An 18,401-nucleotide genomic window follows, 5' to 3' on the forward strand; every position below is an offset into this window, starting at 1 on the left:
GGCCAGTCGCCAGAGCCTCGTTAGTCTTCAGTCCAGGGTGCACTAACGTGGAAGTCAGGTTGACATTTGGGTGCACTACGTGGAAGGTCACCCCTTACACCCCTTGTAGATATCAGAATCACTTTTTGTGAAAGTATATTAATCTCGTATTCATTTAATGGTGTTTATTATGCTCTAAGAAAGGAAATAAAGGAAACAAAATATATGTCCTGATGGGGTGAAGCTCATACGAAAATAAAAGTAATATGTCATCTGAAAAAAAACATTTACATTTCCCTTGATTTAAAATTCAATAATTTTTATAAGCAAAAATAGCACATTTTTTTAAATAGAATAATATACAAAATACTAATCATGTTAAACCATAAATAGTGTCATTTTCATTAAACTGTAAATAAATATGGCAGCTGATATTTGGCTATCATTAAAATCTCTAAAATTCGGCTGTAAATATTATTTTAAGTTAAAATTATAAAGTACATCCAGAATTGATATTTTTACTGTAATAAAAGTTACTGAAATTATAATAGTTTCATTAACACACTTAATCGTAACAAACATTTTCATATTAGGTTCATTATGTTCAGTTCCAGAAACAGAGAAATGCATATTTACATGTAATTTGTTATTTGCTTTAACCAAACTGTTCAAATATTTTACAGGGCCGTTTATCAGAAAAAGCCTTTCTATTTAAAAAATATGTCTATATGTACGATGCCAAAGAAAAGATCGATTTGAATAAAAAATATAAAAATTATTTAAAAAAAACATTATTTTTATCCACCCAGCTGTTAAGAGGGGCGGGGAAGGGGATAAGTAAGTATTTGTATTTTCTTCTTTTGAATACATAAATGTCAAAGAAAGATATGTTGTAATATGTGAAAATTCAGAGGTAGAGCATCGATTTGTATAACTATTAATGTAAGTGTAGCCACAACCAGCCATTCTAAGTAATTACATACATTTCCTGGAAGAATCTGACTGTACTTGAGGGACCCAAATTTGTTTCTTGCGGACGCGTACTTTATGATTTTGTTACGGCACTGCGTCAAATATTTAATATTACAAGAACATTAAGACGTAACAACAAAATGAGATTCACAATTATTATGATCATCTAAGCCCTAAAATTCAAAGTAAACTGGTACAATTAATGTGCAACAAAGTCAAAATTGCTAATTAAAATAGTCAAATTAGTTGTATCAATTGATTACACCAAAGATTTCACACTTATGGTGCAAATGACTATCGTTTTAAGATTTGTTGATGTTGAAACCGATTGTGTCGAAGACCTTGAAGGTAGATACTTTGGGCCCCTAGACAGGATTGTGATTTTGCGCAGCTCCTTCCCCCCGCTCTATCAAGCACAGACATTTTGTGTGCGTCCTTCGATATTTTCTACTTAAGCCATGGTTTGTGACATTTACATCCTACAAATTTTGAAATGAGGAAACAAAAAACGACTCATTAAATAATATATAGGTTATATTTAAATGTTCTTATTTAAGGATATTTCAGTTGTCTTACTGTCTAAAGAACATCTTAAAAAACGTACTATTACTACTGCCTTGGTTAATGAAAATTCCAGCAGCGTGTTAATGTAGCTCTGCCAAGTGTAAATTTCTCTGTCGCGTATTATTAAATATAATTTTCGTCAGAAATTAATTATTATTATAGGCTATTATATAAATATAATAATTTGCTGACGTTTCCTTGATGACTGTATATCGATTCATATTGATATTTCAAACTTAAAGAACGGATGGAGCCTTGCATTCTAATCTCGCCCAGGGCCTCGCGATATGTTGCTACGCCACTGTACCTAAGAGTTTTGTAACTTCTCAAATTAGTTTCATATTATATCAAACCAACTACCACACATTTTCCAAATTTGTTTCGAAGGTCTTCAAATAGGTTTGTGTGTCTTGTTCATTTTATGTCACTTTTCTGGTCTTGAAATCGTAAATCTTCTCTCGGTTTCATTTTTACGTTGCTTGTTTGTTGACATGTGTCAATAGCATTGCCTGCTATTTGCACCCGTATGAAGATAAAAGCTAACAATTACATTTTGCATCGTATTACTGTAGATGCGGTCTGTAGAACTAGATAACTAGAATTTTTTTTTTTTTTACTGGGTACAGAGTCTGAAGAAAACCTTGCTAAAAGGTTGAAACGTTACGTTTAGTTTATGTTTTAAAATAAAATAAATTTCTGCGTTAGTCAGCATATTGAGTTTTTCATATCATGGAAACAAGGCTTAATGGTGTTACAACAACATGAGCGAACGACGATTTGTTGAAAGAGATGACAATTTTCAAAAGCCTTTTATAATGCAAATTCTGATTTCATGTTCCATTTTATGAACCATCGTGCCTTAGTATTCAGGGGATGGGGGGTCTTGAGCAACTAATTCGGTTATTGAATTGGCAAAATTACACCAGAAAATCTGATTGATTAATTCATTTATTTGGTCAATTTTTGCACAATAATTCTAATCGGGACTGGACCTACAGTTTAAAGTGGGATCCGAACCTCCATGTGCCTCCACCTGGTATCGAACCCGGTACCCCTTGATTACAAGGCGACGACGCTACCACTGCGCCATAGGGGAGCACCCCCCCCAAGTATAATGTAGAACAACCACCAGTAACACAAAGTTCCAAAATATTTACGATGGCACTTTTTGCGAAACTTAGTTCGTACTCCATTACAGGTGTCAGCAGTGGCGGCAATTAGGGGCGGGGCCGAGAGAGTGCAGTTGCCTCACCCCCCACCCCCGACTTTTTGAAACTTTTGCACCACGCTAACCTCATGTATCAAGGGAAATTAAACTGTGATTGCCCCCCCACACACACACTTTTGTACCTTGGCCCCTTAGTTTTGGAACCCAATCGCCGCCACTGGGTTTGAGTGATACAAATGTTTTCTACCAAGGAATAAATGTCTGCAATTTCAAATTGATAAAAGTGATGAACATTTTAAGTGCTCCTAGAAGAGTTTAGAATCTAAAAGTTGGCAACGGTGGCTGCGTGACTCATGTATCTGGAGACGGTGCAAAACCGGAATGAGCGTTCGCTGAAGATAAGCGAGCTTCGTCTTGCAAGGCCTTCCAGTTACCCGTGGGCTTTCGATGCTTGACGGGTCAAAACTCAGGTACGTGGTCTGTTAGGAAAGTAATGAGACTGGCAACACTGTGCACGAACCGGCAACGCTGCTGCCCCCACCTTCACACGGCAGGTAGGGGAATGCTTGCCGTTGACTCAGTACAAGTTTCAACTTGCTACAGTTGCTACACGATTGTTGAGAGCGTCTGACGTGAAGTTGTGTTTGTGAGGTGCGTTACGAAAATGGACTGGCAAAAGTTTGAACAACGTTGTGCCATCAAATTTTGTGTTAAGCTTGCCGAATCCGCTAATGTGACTTATGAAAAGTTACAAAGGGCTTATGGAAAACATGCACTATCTAGGGCACAAGTGTTCAGATGGCACAAGTCATTTTTTAGAAGGCCGAGAACAAGTGGATGACGAACCTTGTGGAAGAAGACCTTCAACCTGAAAAATGGATGACAATGTGGAAAGAGTGAGGTCTCTTGTGAGGTCAGATCATCGATTGATGGTAAGAATGATCAGTTGTGAGTTAAATTTGTACGTGTGTACCGAATGAAGTCCTTGCAAGACTCAGGAAAAGGGTTGCACGCACTTGGATGCTGCACCACGACAATGCAGCATATCACACGGCAGTCTCCATCAATGAATTTTTGGCAAAAAAAAAAAAAGCATTCCTGTGGTTCCTCACCCCCCTTATTCGCCGTATCTCAGTTCCTGTGACTTTTTTTATTCCCCTTGCTCAAAAACCACTTGAAAGGACGCCATTTTGATACTTTGGATAATATCCAGAAGAGCGTAACCGACGAGCTAAGAGGTATTCCAGCTGAAGCCTTCCAGCACTGCTACGAACAATGGAAACAACGCCTCCATCGCTGTGGAGCTGCCCAAGGGAACTATTTTGAAGAGGATAACCTTGATTTGTAAAAATAATAAAATTCATCGTTTACAGAAAATCAGTCTCATTACTCGTGCGTCCATTTCGATCTGCAGCCGAGAGATCGGGAGAAGCGTGGCGGGCGGCGCTGACGGAGAAGCCGACATTTGCGGCCTGTAATGCCCGCTTATTTTTATAGACATATGCAGACATTTATATAAATATTGCAAAACGATCACTAACCTGTGTTATAACACGCAAAAGTTCTTCTGTAATTCATCCAAGTTCTGCTCTTATATACACAAATAAATACGCTATAGAAACGATGTTAAGAGCCACAGATAAAAAAGCATTTTAATCATGGTTTTGATCAGTAACGTCCTGCTTAAGTTTATATCCTTGAAAGAGTTTTGTGGCGATGGGAATCGTTTGGAGGTTTCGAATGTGCAACACTGTATCAGGATTACGCTGCAGACGAAACCGATAAAAGTGAATGGTTTTCGTGAGCTTCCTCGCAATCCGAAATATCCGAGCTCGAGTTTTTTGTTCCTTCGCGACTAGATGAAGTCAGAGTTGTAAATATAGTGGCGAGCAATGTAAACCAAGAGCGTGTTAATTTCGTACTGTGCGCAAGAGTGTTATTCTTGGTTACTTGCAGTTACTTGTTTGTATTATTGTAGTGTGTATGTGTGACGTGTCAGTGAGACGATTGGAATGCCAGCCGCAAGATTCACGTTAGAACAAAGATTTTTTATGTATGACACGTACCTACGTGAAAACAAACTCGTGTAGAGACGTGTGTAGGTAATTTGTACAGAAATTCCCATGCGTTTCAACTCCACACAGAGATACGGTTAGATATCTTGTCCTTAAATTACGAGAAACTGTATCGTTAAATTTTAAAACACCTAAGCAAAAACGACGGATTCTAACCGAAGCAAAACTCGATGATAGTGGTGCAGCGTTAGAACGTTCTCCAAACAAACCTCTACGCCGTGTTTCACAAGAGGTGGGCGTGTCAAAATCATCGGCACATACAGTCACTAAGCTACTAAAATTAAAACCATACTCTTATAACACAGGTTAGTGCTCGTTTTGCAATATTTATATAAATGTCTGCATATGTCCATAAAAATAAGCTGGCATTTCAGGCCGCAAATGTCGGCATCTCCGTCAGTGCCGCCCGCCACGCTTCTCCCGATCTCTCGGCTGCAGATCGAAATGGACGCACGGTAGTATTACTCGCCCGCCCGACCAGCCAGGCCATGAGCCAGGCGGGCCTAGTAAGCGATTCTGACCGATATGCAGCTCTCTGGTCTAAAGTTCAGTTTATAACCAGGAAAAAAAAGAACACTATGTACATAGGAAGATATCATGAAAGACATGCACAAATATGAAATTTGTAACTCTTATGCTCACTAAAGTGTGTAGGACTCGCTAAGGATGACAAAGGACCTTTCATTTGCCCAGGCTGTGATGTGTAATCCATATTCTTCTTGGTAGCAAATTGTGACATGTCACCTTCTCGTTTATTGGTCTGTAAACGATGTTATTTCTATTATGTAAATAAACAGTGAGTGTGTCAATATACTTTTCTAGCTATGAAAGTAACATTGTGGTACTTTCTTTGCAATTTCTGTTGATTTTTTTTTACATTTAAGAACAAAATATATCAATAGGCCATATGGCATAAACGTTACTTTTTTAATTCCATTCCACAAGGGAGTACCATGTAGTTTGTCTTAATAAATTAAGCCCGAATTCTGGATTCGCCTATGTAGCTACATAATAACTAATAACTGTTTCCTCTGAGTCGGTTGTATGTGATAGAGCCAGACGTAGAGTGCTGAACCTGGAAAATTATCTGTTCGACTGGTATTGTTCTGCAACGTGTTCCTACCTGAATCGAAGCTAACCTTTACTTACTTTTGAAATAGCACCGGTGACTGGACTGGAGGGAGTTACCGTGGGACGAATAGTACGATCTCGTAGCTTACGAGAAATACGTCTAGATAAATGTGTCATGTAGACCACCATTCGTAAAGACGATAAAACAAATGCAAGAAAGAAACATGCATTTCGTTACTTTTTATCTTTTTTTAACTTTGATGTTTACAAGATTAAAATAAACATGCGTAAGTAGGAACATGGACGTCGCAGGATTTTTCCAGGGAAGGGGCAAGGAAGGTATTTTTTCCAGGGGATGGGAAAGGCACTTTTTCCCCCCAAAATATTGTTCCCTAAAAAAACATTGCTTAAATTTGATTTTATGGTGTTCATGCGATTAACACATATTATTGTGGCTAAAATGAAATTATATGTGTGCAATACATAATTTTTAGTTAACTTTCATTTTCCAGGGGGGCCACGCCTCCCCTTCCGGACGCCCATGAATAGGAATATACAGTGGCGGCTCGTGGTTGGAACTATGTATTAACAATCGAAATATTTTTTTTCTAAAGACTGGGGGCTAGTTGTTTTTCTGTGGGGGAGGCCCACCTTGGTCCCCCCACATATAGCGCTACATCCCAATATTGGGCCAAGGCTTACCTACCGACTGCTGGCCTCCCTCCCACGCGGGCCACCAAGGGGGCGTGGAGATCTGCAGCCAGATTAGGGGGACGGGTGGTCAGCCCGACCAACCCCCAGCCGTTATAGGACGTCGCGACCGGATTACGGTCACTCACTCGGAGCTCCCCAATTTCCTCACGATGGTGGGTTGCCACCGGCCCTATACACAGGCCGAAAATTCCCGGAGACCGAACCCGGGATCGAACCTATGCCGTCCCGCAAACGCCGCCCAAAGCATGCCACCTTGGTTCCCCTTTAGCATAAGTACTGTTTTCCCAATTTCCCCGGAATATATTAAAAACTGACTGCCACGCCGGAGATTGGTGTTCGATTCCCGATATGAGTTATCTAAGGTCGGTGTTGTTCTTGCATAAAGCAGCTATGGGGTTCCCCCAATCTTAATTAAATGGGAAACTGGGGGGTTAAATAGAAAACTGCGATATGAAAGTTTTGTTCACATGTGCTATTGTAAATAAAAAAAAAAGTGATAGAAGATTAGCTTGAAAATGTCTGACAAATTAGAATTTCTCATTACAATGCTAAAAATAAAACACAACAAGAAACCCTCGATCAAAGTAGAATATATACCAAGTACACCAATTCATATATAATACACTTACACACACACACACACACACACAGCCACGTATCCAGAAATTCTTTTCGGGGGGGCTAAACATCATTTTTTTACAGGGGTATAGATAGAACATCGCAAGGTTTAAGGTCGATGGTGGCGTTCCAAAACATGGGGGGGGGGCAAGAAAAGTTTACTTTCTCTTGGTAGAGAAAGGTTAGCATTTAAAAGCCATAGTGTGGGGCCAAAAATTGGAGAGCAACTGTCTCCTAAATCTGCCACTGTTTATGCTGCTGTTTTTTTCTTCTTTCAGAAAGTGAAATCGGGACATTTTTTATCACTCGACTCCTCTGTTGCAATGTACGAACGTTGTGTTTGTACCGAAACGATCTCGGTATGTGTATGTGTGTCCGTTTCACGAAGCTGTTATGCAAAGACATTCCATTCGAATGTGTTCTCCCTGGTTTGCATATGATCCTTTATGGTGTTGTCGCCTGCCTTCGAAACGTAACCTTATCAAAAATCCTAATTTTCCATCCTTGTGACTTGGATCTTCAAGATTTAGGAAGAATTCAGACCGAAGGATACACACAGATCGTTTGCAATGAGAGACCCAATGAAGATAAACTTTTCACACCGTAGCGGCACGACAGGCTCCACAAGCCTGTGTTCGATTTGTGAAATCCTCAAGCGACACGTATAGCTTGTAGCTTCGATGTGAAACCTGGTGGGTCAATCTCATTGTCACCTTGAAACGGCAGCTCGTGTTGACCACAGAAGAAAAATATCTTGTCAACCGGTGGGAATGTCCCTTAGTTTTAATCTATCTCCTTTTTCTGTGCTTGTTAATTAAACAGGCAACATCTTACGGTTGGGCATACACAAGAGATGTGTGTGCTATGCAGAAATTTTAGCGGAAAATGCTGACTACACCAGGCATACTGACTGCGCCATTGCTCTACAGCGACAGCAAAAGATCAAGCGAAGCCAAGAGTGACTCGGTAGCTCACTTGGTAGAACAAAGAATGGAACGGTATATGCCAGAGACCCTGGTTTTCGAGTCATGGTCGAGCTTGCTTTTTCCGCCAAAATTTCCACATATGCAACATCTTGCTTTCTCTTCTCGACATTCATCAAATTTTCTTCATGGCTGCCCCTTGCGGTAGTTAGTGTTTGAGTGTTTATCCAAAACAGTTGACTTAAAAGTCCTTTTTTAACCCACGAAACTCTCGGACTGCATACACGAAACTTGGTCCGGTCTCTAATAAGTCGTCACTCAAAACTTAGATTTTCAGTCGATTTGTGCAGCTAATTTCCCCTTTTTTTCTTTTCTTTTTTTTAAATGATGCTCCAATGCCCATTACTGCTGAAATATTTACTTTAGAGACCTTCGATCTCTTCGGCTCATGACCCGAAACTAGCACTACACTGTCGGTAATGTCTTCAGCTTTGGACCCGAACTTGTACTAATAGTGGTAGACTTCAGCACTTTCCAGGAAAATGTGTCACTAGTCCTCTCCCCCCCTCCCCCTCCGAATCTCTACATCTTATAAAACTGTCAATGGACACTGACTGATCACTAATCGACTGTCACACTTACTCGTGAACAGGGGCGCCGACTTGTCAAAATTATTGGGGGGGCTCTGATCACTGAAATAAATTAATGAATGACTCACTCTCTCCCTTTTTTAAGTTTTGATCTCAGTGTTCGGAATCACGTAAAAGCCCATGAATTCCTCAAAAATATCAAAATTTTTATTCACAGTTCTAATGTAGAATATTAATATTGTCCACGAATGGATATTTCACAAGTTTCGTCAACCATAATAGCAAAATATTCCCGACTTTTAATATCTGCTACCACGGAGCGCAAAACAGATCTCCCTAATATATCAATGATCTCGTTCTGAATGTCATGTTAGAGGCATTTGTAGCCCAAAAGTCTCATCCACTACCCTAGTTCATGCACATCGTCTTTTGAAACTCTTTTTAGTAAAATTTTTAACAATACTCAAAATTACATACTTAGTATATAGTAATAAGTCATGTGTTTTGCTGTCTCTGGTCATAGCCCCCCCCCCCCAAGTTGATGGTTTAGCGGTCTCAGCCTCCCCAAAGTTGATGGTCTAGAACATTTCAAATGTGTATTTAAAGTTAAGTTCATGTGGCACGATTGTGAGTAAACTTTACAAGAGAAGCAAAATAATACTTTAGATCCTCTAAAGCAAAATTATGTGGGGGCTCTGCCCCCACATCGTTAACATTTGGGGGGCTCGAGCCCCCCCCCAAGCCCCATGGAGTCGGCGCCTATGCTCGTGAAGTCTTATTGAATTATTCTGTTGTACAGACCAACTGTGAAATTGAATCCGCGTATTTATATCCACATTATATTCTGGAATGTTCCGCACTTTTTTTTTTGTAGTAATGCAATGAATCCCCCGATTCATGGCGCTACCACAGGCGCTACCTTCAACAGTGCTTTGTTGTGCAACTTTTAAATGCTGACAAATCTTTAAATAATGCTCAAGTTCGTTGCGACAACACCGAAAGAGCAAGAAAAGTTTACATACAATATTATCAATAACAGGGTTGAATTAAGAATTGAAGGGGAGTGGATAGAGAATCTACTAGTGTTTCTTGTGCTTTGTGATTTAAGTTAGGAAAATATTCGTATAAACTGAGAGTTTAAAAGGTAATATATAATATAATAATTGTGTGAACGAAGTGAATTGATAGATTGTGAAGATAAAGTGATTAATATGATATAAGTGTTTAATATGGCTCAACGCCATTAAACAAAATTAATACCCAAGTAAGTGACACAGACACTTCGGAATGTATGGAAGTTTGGGTTCCTGCTAGCGTAGCTAGTCAAGACAAAAGTGATGTCTCTCAGAAAAACCTGTCACAGGATACAGTAAATACACATCAAGTTAAAACATCTAAAGATCATGAAACAATTACATACAAAAATACCCAATTGGGGCCTTATGATATTTATGTAAGAAGTGCAAATGAAATTAATGGAACAAATAGAAGAAATATTGGACAGCTACATATAATAAAATTAGGGAAAAAACTTCATGAAACCAAAATAGAAGGTCTAAGGACAATTGAGACCATAACCCACAGCGCTACAGCCCTTGAAGGGTCTTGGCTTACCTACCGACTGCTGGTCTCCCTCCCACACTGTTCCTCCGTCACCTGTTATAGCGTGGAGGTCTCAGACCAGTGTTGGGGTGACGGGTGATCAGCCCGACGAACCCCCAGCCGTTATTGTAGGTCTTCTTGACCAGGTTACGCTCACTCACTCGGAGCTTCCCAATTTCCTCACGATGGTGGGTTGCCACCGGCCCTATACGTAGGCCGAATAAATTCCGACCAGAGCCGGATTCGAACCTACGCCGTCCCGCAGAGAACGATCTCAAGACGAGTGAACGCCAGGGGAAAAATCTGGCGAAATTGGAATTCAAATCTGCGAAAATTGCTAACAACTTTCTCTCTCATCCAGTTCTAATGAACAATAACTGGTATGCTTATGTACCAGCACATAAAGTGAGGAGAATGGGTGTAATTAAAGGAATAGATACCTCATTTACAGATGATGGGTTATTAGAAAACATAAAACCTAATGTTTTCAACGTACTCAAAGTGAGACGAATAATGAAATACAAAATTGACGAAAATGGAAGTCGAATTGCTGAGCCAACGAGATCAATAATATTGACATTTGATGCCCAAACCTTACCAGCATATGTAACTTTATATTATTCAAAGATTGATGTAGAGCATTACATTCCCATGGTAAAGCAATGCACAAACTGCTACTATTATGGGCATTTCAAATCTAACTGTAAGAGTAAATTGAAGTGTAAACGTTGTGGGCAAAATCATGAATTCTCAAGCTGTAATAATAATGTCATATGCATTCACTGTTCACAAGAACACTGGGCAACAGACAAGGACTGTCCAGAAAAACAGCGACAAAAGGATATAGTCAAGACTATGGCGCTTGAGGGCCTATCTTATCATGAAGCTGTGAAAAAATACCCAAAAGCTACTTTAACTACTGCATCAGTAGTACCGAGTGAGAACAGAATATACAACATGTCCTACGCATCAACATGCAAGGAAACAACACAGACCCAATATAATATTAATGCAAATACTTATAAACAAGAAATCCAATACCAAACGCTTCATCACCAACTGCCTAACAAAAGAGCTTTTAATTACGCTCAACAAGTGGATCGTAATCAGGAAACAACAAAGTTATCTCAGGGAAAACGTCCAAAATCATCAGAAACATCTCAAAATCGAGAACAAAAAGAAAGACAGAAACCAGCGACAATTGACAAAACAAAACCACATTGGAAAGAAAAGCAGCAGAGTGGTTCAATGAACTTGGCTATAGATCAAAAAGACAAATTACTTCCACTATCGCAGAAAATGCAAGCGAGTTCAGATTGAGGATCATCAATGAATGACCCTTTTTTAACAAATTTTTCTATTCGGCCTACGTATAGGGCCGGTGGCAACCCACCATCGTGAGGAAATTGGGAAGCTCCGAGTGAGTGGGCGTAACCTGGTCAAGAAGACCTACAATAACGGCTGGGGGTTCGTCGGGCTGATCACCCGTCACCCCAACACTGGTCTGAGACCTACACGCTGTAACAGTTGACGGCGGAACAGTGTGGGAGGGAGACCAGCAGTCGGTAGGTAAGCCAAGGCCCGTCAAGGGCTGTAGAGCTGTGGGGTTATGGTTATCTAGCAGGAATATGCAACTTCGCCAATACCTCGTCATCACATAACATGAAAGAGGATTGGTCTGTTGTAGAATCAAGTATAATAAATTATCTAATTCATCACTCAGAATGCCAGGCAGGATAAAGAGAATTATACAATGGAATATTAGAAGCATAATTCAAAATATACACAGTCTAGAAAACATTATTAACTTTTACCCAGCAGACATTATATTAATTCAAGAAACGTGGTTGAAACCCGAATCAAAAATTAAAGCCTATGGATACCACTGGATAAGACACGACAGAGATGACGGATATGGTGGAGTGGCCATAGGAATTAAAAATAATTATAGGTATGAAGTAATACATTTAAGGAATATGCCTGATAATATTCAAATAGTTGGAGTAACAATAGATATAATCCACCTTCGTCTAAATTGCTGTATTCGTTCTGGCGTAATCTCTTCCAACAACTTCCGGCAAACACTTCTATTATAATCGGAGGGGATATTAACGCACATCATCCATTGTGGGGTTGTTATGGTTCAGATATGTCAGGGAAATCTCTGTGCAGATACATTCAAGAGTCAAATGTAACAATACTAAACGATGGCACTCCCACATATATCTCGAGACCAAATGAAAATCCTAGTGCCCCTGACATAACACTCGTGACAGAGAATATAGTTGCAGATATTAACTGGAGAGTTCTGCAAAATCCATGTAATAGTAATCATCTTCCAATTTTGATATCATTTGATTCAAATATAGATACAACACTTATATCTAGTGATCTTCCGGAAAGACCAACACGTCCATACTATTCTAAAAATATTAACTGGAACGAATTTTCAAGACAAATCAATCTCTCTACTGAAAATTACCAACAACAAAATTTAGGGAAAGATTACGAAAACTATACATCACTAATTAAAGAGAATTTGAACAGATCTACAATTCCCCGTCAACGTGACTCGAAAAGAAAGATTGCTCCGTGGTGGACGACAAACTGCCAGAAATTGATAAACGCTAGACAAAATGCATTCATGAAATATAAAGGAAACCCAACAATGAACCATTTCTTGAAGTACAAAGAAACAGCAGCCAAAACTCAAAGGTACTTAAGGCAAATTAAGGCAGGGTTTTGGAAAACGTTTTGTTCCTCATTAACAAATGAATCATCCTTAACCACAACGTGGAAAGTTATTAACAAAATGTATAATGCCAATAATATTAGTAGATATCATGGAGGCGACATAAGCAGTAAATGGATAACAGAATTTCATCAAACCCTAACACCAGACTCCAGCGACTGTGATTTTAATGCCATATTAAATTCAATGAATGAATTCACACCATCAACATTGGAATGTCCATATACCAGTGCAGAATTAAGAAAAGTTATAAGTGAAAGGAAACCTTCGTCGTCACCAGGAATGGATGGCATATCATATGAATGTATACAAAACTTACTGCAACTGGGGATAGATAAATTATTAGAACTTTATAACGTGATATGGAATAGTGGACAAGTTCCCCTTCAATGGAAGGAAATTGTTATAATACCAATCCTTAAACCAGGAAAAACACCAGGATGTTCTAAAAATTATCGGCCAATAGCACTAGCGTCATGCTTATCAAAAATCTATGAACATCTTATACTTAATAGAATTACTTGGTGGATTGAATATAACAATATATTACCAAAATATCAAATGGGATTCAGAAGATTAATGGGGACAATAGATGTTTTGACTACACTTATTTTAGACATATGGTTGTCAATTGTTCGTCGCGAATTTTGTATAGTTGTTTTTCTGGATCTTTCTAGTGCATATGATGCAGTCCTTATAGATTTGCTTGTTAAAAAACTAAAAAATCTCAATCTTGCTAAGAAATTTATTAAAAGTATAGTTGGATTATTACTACAGAGAAAAAATTATGTTCGTTACGGTCATCAACTTTCGAATGCTCGCACTGTAGTCAAGGACTTCCGCAAGGTGCGGTGTTAAGTCCAACATTATTTAATTTGTATACTTATGATCTTGGTAAACAAGTATTGAAGTATGCTAGATTATTGCAATATGCAGATGATATTGTTATATACAAAAGCATCAAGAATCTATCTGATGATATAGAGAAAACACAACTGGCTTTAAACGAATTATGCACATGGTGTGGTAACAATGGCATAAACATTAACGTAGAAAAATCATCTGTAATTGTGTTCCATAGAAAAAGATTACAAACTCCAGTTGTGTTAGATAGATATTAATGGATCACACATAAAACATACTAGGACACACACATTTCTTGGTATTATGTTTGACGATAAATTGAAATGGAAAGCCCAAGTAGAACACATGGAAGAACAGGCGCTTAAGGCGTTTAACATTATAAAATGTCTCACAGTCAAGAAAAAGTGGGGAGCAGATCCTAGACTACTCCACATTGTTCACAAGCAAATGCTAAACTCAAGATTAGAATATGGCTCTTTCTTGATTAACAATAATCTAAATTGGGCATTTGGGAAAATATCTTCAATACAATATCATAGTTTATGTAGAATCTTTGGTCTATGGAAAGGAACACCGAAACAGGATACGTTTGTTGAAGTAGGAGAACCACCATTTCATCTACGGGCACAATATCTTGCGAGAAAATTCTTAATGAAAAAGATGTCTTCCATATCCAGTCCGATAATACCAAAATTATCACTTTTACAAGCCTTAATGTCATCAAACCGTACAGCTAAATATAAATAAATCTTCCAATCTTATTCACAGCATACAAGTCGATTAAGGATTTCATACCGAAAGTTATTAGATTTTCAACGTCTCCGTGCTTTACGACAGACTATTTTAAATTAGCAACAATACTTCCCGTTCACTTTCCTCCATATCCAGATAAAGATACACGAACGTCAATGCCAAGTATGGTGAATAACATATTCATGGAATATGTACACTCTGTAGTGCATGAAGATTTTTACATAGTATATACAGACGCATCAAAGTTCGCAACTGGTAACACTGGAGCTGCAATGTATTGCAATAATCTAATGGAATACAAAATCTACCCATTACCAGCAGAATTTTCAATATTCACGGCGGAAGCGTTTGCTATTCGTCAGGACAGGACAGGAGAAAAACCTCAAGAGGGTAGTGATCGCCACTGATTCAGCGTCAGTCTTACACTCCCTGGGATCGATAACAGCTGATTACTATGTAGACTGGTACATTGTTAACATAAAAATTTTGTATCACAAACTAACTAACTCAGGATACAGTATTTTTTTTTGTCTGGACTCCTGGGCATACATCCATAGAAGGGAACCACATAGCAGACGCATTAGCGAAGTACGCAGCTGAAGAATCAAGTCACCGATCGCTTCGGATCAAATTTTCTGCAAAATCGCTAGAGTCGCATGCTAAAACAGAATTGTTGAAAAGTTGGCAGAAACAATGGACAATTACAGGGAAGACTAATGGGAAAAAATATTATTCAATTCAACCACTTATACCTAAAGAACCTTGGTATCAAGACATTAACCTTTCAAGAAACTCTTTAACAAGTCTTCTTAGATGTCGACTAAATTACACCCTAGCCCCTAAAGACCTGTTCACTAGGAAGATTGTTCAATCACCAATCTGTGAGTGTGGTGCAACTGAAGGAACACCTGATCATATTATATTTGAATGTCATCTTAATGCACCTACGCGTGATTATTTCTTTAGAAACCTAAAAGAAGCAGGATATAATGTCCCATACGCCTTATCAACGCTTTTGAGGAACCCAACGAAGAAAATAATATATGTACTTAAAAACTATATTTTGAGAGAAAATATTATATTATAAAATTATGAAATTGTAAAATTATAAAATGTAAAGCAAATATAACTGGTGCATAGCAGCAAAGCTACAACCAAATATACATTTATATATAAAAAAAAAAATAATAACAGGGTTATCCTTCAGGGTTCTAGAACATTCTCCGCCTTTCCTCGATAATTATATTTTTCCTTAAATTATAATCACAATATTTTATTTCACACACACAAGCCAAAAACCTCATTTTATCTAGTGTAAATAGAAAAATTTCGGAGGTGGCTCGAGCCCCCCTCTGCATACATGCTTGCACACACACGAGATCCTACTTACTTTCTTGTTCCGATTCGAAACTAGGAATCAAAGTCGACATTTGAGAAAAATCGAAAATATAGATACAATTTGCTAACGTTCTGGTTTAAACAAAAAATTTACGAGAAAAATAACAAAGTGATTATGAAAGAGCTGTAAGATCAACACACACAGAAAAAAAATTTTGAACGCCCAACGTGGGGCTCGAACCCACGACCCTGAGATTAAGAGTCTCATGCTCTACCGACTGAGCTAGCCGGGCAGATAAGGTGAAATGCCTTAAAACTGTTATTATTACTGAACACATAATATGGCTCCATTATCTTCATCGTTACGATGTAATTTCTAATTGTTTTGTAATTATACACATTCAGGATTCACAGTACGTAAGCGCAATACTTCCTGCAGCCGAACAGACGCGAATACTTGCAAATTATAAAATTTTTTGTTAATTTATATTATTGCAGCATTTTCTACTGCAAGACGTGCAGAAATCGTTGTGGAAATAACTACTTAATAGGTAAACGAAATAAAATTTTAAATAAATATATTCAAATAAGTTTTCGAATCTTCAAATGACGGTCACTGCTCACACTGAACAATCAGAGGTTTGCTCGTCGTGTGGCCTGTTGGTCTAGGGGTATGATTCTCGCTTCGGGTGCGAGAGGTCCCGGGTTCAAATCCCGGACAGGCCCAATTATATTTATACTTCACGTCTTTCAAGTAGCAGAAGGTAATGTAAATATTTTTGTAGAGTTCAGCGCTCCTTTTAACGACTCTTCCAAACGGGCAATGATTTTTTTTTTTTTTAATATAAACTGTCTCTCACCATGTTTATTGAAGCTTTGTTACTAAACATACTTAATTCTCCATGGGAACAACATATAATACCAATTCAGGGTGCGAAATCCTGGAGGGGACGGGGGGATTTCCCCCCACCAAAAATTTTCGGGGGGGAGAGTTTTTGTTACAACAAACAAAAGATAATCAATTCCTTTTAATTTTAAATATACTTTACTAAGAATAATATCGAAAACAACCCACAAATTAGTGTAGTTGTAAGTGTTTAATGCTATTTCTCTCTCAAGAGATCATCAAATCTACAGCAATACGCACAATAAAAGTAAAACAAGAATGCAAAACAATAATAACTATAAATCTAATTGATTTATATTAACATAAGGCAAAAACTAAATGAAAACTTGACATAATAAAAGCACTTCAACTAGTATTTCATAATTTATTAACATCTTTAATCAGAATAAGTTTGCTACTTTATAATATCTGATATATATAAAAGTAACAAATTAATTTCTTTATGTGTAATTAATAATAATATTACTAATATATTTTTAATTTAATAATTAATTTTTACTTTTAAAAACATTCTTCTTCTTCTTCTTGAGGCGCTACAACTTCATGTATTGAAAGTTTTGGCCTTCTCAACAACATCTCTCCATTTTTTCCTATCCCGGATGCTCTTCGTCCAATTCTTTACTTTCATGTCTTTCAGATCTTGAATTATTTCATCTTCCCACCGTTTCTTTGGCCTTCCTATGGCTCGTGTCCCAAGTGGTTTCCATTTATATATTTCTCTTACTAGTCTTTCATCAGACATTCTATTTACGTGCCCAAACCATCTTAGTCTTTGTGATTTTATGAAATTTATGATATTTTCATTCCTGATTAACTTGTTGAGTTCTTCGTTGGTTTGTATTCTCCAATTTCCATCAGGTTCTTTTAGAGGGCCATAAATTCTTCTTAAGATTTTCCTTTCAAATATTGAGAGTTTCTGTTTACATGAGTCTATGAGGGTCCAAGTTTCGCATGCATATGTGGTTATGGGTCTTATTATGCTATAATAAAGTCTCAGTTTTGCAGATTTAGATATTAGTTTACTCTTAAATAGGGCTAAGTTGGCGAAATATGCTTTATTACCTAGAATAATTCTCTCTCTAATTTCTTCTTCAATTGTGTTGTCGCCATTAACAACTGATCCAAGATATTTGAAAGATCTCACTTCTTCTACTCTCTCGTCGTTTATAATTAGGTCTTGTAATCTGCTTTTACCTTTTACACATCTGAGATATTTAGTTTTCTGCATATTAGTTACGAGCCCCATGTTCAAAGCTTCACTTTTTAGTTCTTCAAATGTTTCTATTAATGTCTTTTTCGTCCTTGCTGTTATAAGGATGTCATCGGCATATGCAATACATTGTTTTAATCTTGTTGATATGTTTCCTCTCAATTTCATCTTTTTCAATACAGAGTCTATCACTATACTAAACAGCGTTGCAGATAAGGGATCACCTTGCTTGACTCCACCTTCTATTTCGAATTCTTCACTCATTTCCCTGTTAATTTTGACTCTTCCTTTATTGTTGGTT

The 18,401-nt window shown here is 37.9% G+C and overlaps 2 non-coding genes across 2 annotated transcripts; one reads left to right on the forward strand and one right to left on the reverse strand.

Annotated features, from left to right (window-relative positions):
- Nucleotides 1-16,203: 16,203 nt before the first annotated feature.
- Nucleotides 16,204-16,276, reverse strand: TRNAK-CUU (transfer RNA lysine (anticodon CUU)). The gene has a single exon. It is a non-coding gene; the product is annotated as a tRNA-Lys (tRNA).
- Nucleotides 16,277-16,637: 361 nt separating this feature from the next.
- On the forward strand, nucleotides 16,638-16,709 carry TRNAP-CGG (transfer RNA proline (anticodon CGG)). Its single transcript has one exon. It is a non-coding gene; the product is annotated as a tRNA-Pro (tRNA).
- The last annotated feature ends 1,692 nt before the right edge of the window (nucleotides 16,710-18,401 follow it).

The sequence above is a fragment of the Lepisma saccharinum genome, chromosome 18 (assembly GCF_977018435.1).
Source record: "Lepisma saccharinum chromosome 18, izLepSacc3.1, whole genome shotgun sequence".
In the NCBI taxonomy this organism is placed as follows: domain Eukaryota; kingdom Metazoa; phylum Arthropoda; class Insecta; order Zygentoma; family Lepismatidae; genus Lepisma; species Lepisma saccharinum.